We start from the raw sequence: 4,316 nt of genomic DNA, 5'->3' as shown, positions 1-4,316 counted from the left end.
TGACCAGGATGGACAGAAATGATTTATCTGCAGTGATTATTTTCTTCCACTCTATAAAGCGTACTAAAGTTTTTCATTTTTATACAGTTAAAAAAAAAAAGAAAACACCAGTTCTAGGGAGAAAAAATCATCAGTGTAAATGAAGGCTCCAAGTGTGGTGGGGGCAGGAGAAACACAGCTGATTCAGCCACTCCCTTTCGGCCTGGTTGGGGCACATTATTTCACCTCCTGGTGCCTCTGCTGGAAAGCCAATATGCCCTTGAACCATAGAGGAATAACTCGAGGATTAATAAGCTAATGCGGAGGCCAGTGAGCACTGCAGCGTGGTGTGTGGCTTGGTAAGTGAGCTAAATCAACATCAGCAGGCACTGCAACCTCGGAACACAAACCCTGATGAAAAACACAAATCCTTCTTCACCAGGAAGGTCCTCTGACCTGATGAAAAGCTATATATCCCTCTTGGAGACAGCATAGTCTACAAAAATGCTCTAGTACTTAGAACATTTGTAGTGACTCTGTACACATTTACGGAGACCTTTCCTTCTCCACTCCCACCCCACCCCCTTACTCGGAATAGCATGTCATATTTATTAAGCACTATTATGTGTCAGGCACTGCCCTCAGGAATTTACGTGCATTATCTCATCTAATCTGTCCAACAGCCCTGTTAGGGAGGTAGTATTTTTATTGCCATTGTACATATCACACAACGGAGGGTCAGAAAAGGGTAAGCAACTTCCCAAGGTCGTAGAGCTGCTAAGTGGTGGTCCCTGCACGTGAACTCAGGTTAAGCCATGACTTTCTTTTCTTTTCTTTTCTTTTCTTTTTTAAAATCAAAATGAAGCCAACCACGAAGGGACTCGAACCCTCAATCTTCTGATCCGAAGTCAGACGCCTTATCCATTAGGCCACGTGGTCACAGCATACATAGTGGTTAGGTGTAGCCTCCTTGAAGGCGATGGTGCTGTTGACTCCAGCCAGAGAGGACAGAGAGCATCCCAGATCCAACCAGGATTTTCCACTGCCTGCTGCCCTGTTCCCTCCCAGGACCTGCAGTGTGACGGAACAGAGACACCACTGCATTAAACTCCTCAGCAGGGGGATGGCCACCAGGCAAAGGCTGAGACCCCAATTCCAACAGCAGGGGTTTGCAAATGGCCTTCAGGCTTTTATATTTTAAAAAAGCTTAATGGGATATCAAGAGTGGAGATCAACTAAATAAAATCATGACAGAACACGACGAAGTGGGAAGCTCAGGAGTTTTGAAATTCATATCCTGTTTAAAATCAATGTACTTTAGGCATATTTCATGGTATTAAAGTTATAGGACATCAAATTCAATCACTCTTGTGGACAAATGAATACAATGAATACAAACGCAGCATAGTCCCTGAACAAACATTCCCCACGTGGTGTGGTTCCTGTGGAAACAATAAAAATAATCCAATTTAGTTATGCAGGGTTCACCTTCCCCTGCCTGTAATTAGTGCTGCTGCAATGGAGAAAGCAGAGAAAGAAAACCGGATAAACTACCAACGTAGAATTACATCTGGTCCCCAGCGAGGACCAGGTCTCTCTATCTGCAATTTCCAAATCCCATCTCTTATTATAGATATTTACCCTCCCTACTGAGGTCTCTCACAACTAACCATGTGATTCTTTTACCATTTTCATTCCATAGTCTAGTGCATGAAATAGGTGCTCAAAATATATTTGTTGATTGATCTGACCTGTTTTTGTTTATTTGTTTGTTAATTCATAAGAGGACTCTGTTCAGGAATAATGGCTGAGGCCCAAAGCTGAAAACAAGAGACTCTAAGAACCCCTAGTTCATTCTAGAACATTCTACTGAGAGATCTCACATAGGTGGGCACCTCCCTGCAGGTTTTACCCATAGCAAGCAGATCGAGCCCTGCTAACACCAGACAAGAATCCCTCCACAGCGCATATAAAGAGATCAGGAAGAGAGTTGTGGGAAACCTAAATTTGGCGGGGGTGGGGATGTGAAACCATGCACCTCAGATTGGGACTGGAACCCGGACAAAACCCCGGTTCTTGATGTCTTGTTGCAGGAAGAATTCAGTGAGAGACAAAGTGATAGGTAAGAAGTGGATTTGTTTAGAGAGAAACAAACTCCATAGACAGAGTGTGGGCCATCTCAGAAGGCGAGAGGCATCAGGGTATGGGGTTGTCAGTTTTTACAGGAGTGGGTAATTTCATAGGCTAATGAGTGGGAGGAGTATTCCAGCTATTTTGGGGAAGGGGTGGAGATTTCCAGGAATTGGGCCACCGCCCACTTTTTAGCCTTTTATGGTCGACCTCAGAACTGTCATGGCACCTGTGGGTGTGTCATTTGGCTGATATATTACAATCAGTGTATAATGAGGCTCATGGTCTACTGGAAGTCGAATCTTCTGCCATCTCAACCTAGTTGGTTCTAACCAGTTTTTGTCATGTCCTATGTTTATGTCATTCTTTTAAAGGTTGTGCCCTGCTCCCTTCCCTCCTGTTTCAGGTGGGTATTTGACAGGGACATTATTTCCCTTTCTTATCCAAGTGGGGAAATGGGGAAGCCCCAAGGGAATTATTTGTAAAGATTTTGGAGTACCTACAAGAAAGGGTGACTGGCATTTCATATCCCAGATTGGACATGGGCTTAGCCAATGGGTTGAATGCCCTGCCCCTGTGCCATCATGAGAGTGATGGCAAAGTAGAAGGAAGGGGCATTGGTGGAGCTCTCTGCATTCCCACATGTGAAGTTCCTGGGGGTGTTATGGACACAGAGGAAGGGACTGATCTCTGGTGGCCTTGGCCTGCAGCAGCTTGAAGCAGGATTTCAGTTCCCGGCCAGAGACTGAGGTCCGGCAGCGGCAGTGAGGGGGCTGAATCCTAGCCACCAGACCACCAGGGACCAGTGGCCAGTGACAAGGCCCTGGGCTGTCGGCTGTGTAGAAATGAATTCCCACATAGAGATGGAGAGTAGTGAAGCGAGTAAAGTGTTTATTAGGAGGAAAAAGAGTACAGTACGTATGGATAGACACATAGGCGGGCTCAGAGAGAGAGAGTCGTGCCCTCGTGGTAGTTTGAATCACTTTTATGGGGCATTTCTTCTGGGATTCCTTTGACCAGTCATCTTGCTTTGCCTGGTTCGGAGTCCGTATTTGGTATATCTCAGGATCCTCCCACGTGTGCACGCGCATCTCTTAGCCAAGATGGATTCTAGCGAAGAGGCCTATGGGTAGTTGGCATCACTAACTATGGGGTGGCGCCCCCTCGCTTTTTGACCTCCAAGGAGCCTTTCTGTGCATGTGTAGTTGGGAAGGTCTCCTTGACTTGGAAAATGAGGAATATGTGTTCTTTTTATCTCTTATCTGGGCAGGGCCCAGCCTCCTCCATCATCCTGCTTTTATGGAGTTTCTGCTATTATGGAGTTTCTGTCCACAGAGGAGAAACTGTTCAGCTTGCGGCCCATCTATCTCCTGCCTCAGGACCTGGACCTGACCTGCATTGCCAGCTTCTCCCCTAAGAGAAGGTATTCTAGCAGCAACAGGTTGATGGGCAGGCCGCTGTGTTGAGAGCAGGAGGGTGCGGTCAAGCTGGAGCTAGAGCTTTCACGGGATAGGAGGCCTCGCAAGCTTCTGCTGAATTCCACCTGCAGCTCCACGACCGAGCCCGCCTCTGGGCACCGGCCAGGGAGAGGATTGGTGATGACTCGGTTGTTTTGTTTCCACTTCAGCTGGGGTATCTTGCAATCCAGTTATGACGCTAATCACCAGACACAGCATCACACACCTGAGGTTTAAGGGCTGGGTCTCCAACAAGACTGTCCTGACTTCAGATACCAGCTGCATATGGGGTCCCCAAGCCACCTATAATTTTGACCAACTGGCTGCAGACTGGGGGTTTCCACAACCCCCTCTGTTCAATACTTCACTAGAATGACTCATGGAACTCAAGGAAGGACTATACTTACGACTATAGGTTTACTATAAAGGATACACATAGTGTGAGGTCTGGGAGGAAACATAGAACTTGTATGCCCTCTCCTCACAGAATCAGGACACATCACCCTACCAGCACATCAGTGTGTTCACCAACCAGGAAGCTCCACTGAGCACTGGCGTCCAGAATTTCTACTGGGGGCTTCATTGCATAGACATGACTGATGACATCACTGGCCCTGTGATTTAACTCAATGTCCAGCTCTTCTCACCTCCCCAGAGGTCAGGGCAGCTGAGAGTTCCAACTCCCTAAGCACGTTCTTGGTCTTTCTGGGGACCAGCCTCCACCCTGAAGCAATCTAGGAACCCACGGAG

The 4,316-nt window shown here is 47.1% G+C and overlaps 1 non-coding gene across 1 annotated transcript; it reads right to left on the bottom strand.

The window, feature by feature from the left end:
- Positions 1-845: 845 nt before the first annotated feature.
- Positions 846-918, bottom strand: TRNAR-UCG (transfer RNA arginine (anticodon UCG)). Its single transcript has one exon. It is a non-coding gene; the product is annotated as a tRNA-Arg (tRNA).
- Positions 919-4,316: the final 3,398 nt, after the last annotated feature.

This window comes from Balaenoptera ricei, chromosome 3, assembly GCF_028023285.1.
Source record: "Balaenoptera ricei isolate mBalRic1 chromosome 3, mBalRic1.hap2, whole genome shotgun sequence".
In the NCBI taxonomy this organism is placed as follows: domain Eukaryota; kingdom Metazoa; phylum Chordata; class Mammalia; order Artiodactyla; family Balaenopteridae; genus Balaenoptera; species Balaenoptera ricei.
The sequence above is the reverse complement of the archived record's forward strand: the minus strand, read 5'-3'. Positions and strand labels throughout refer to the sequence as shown.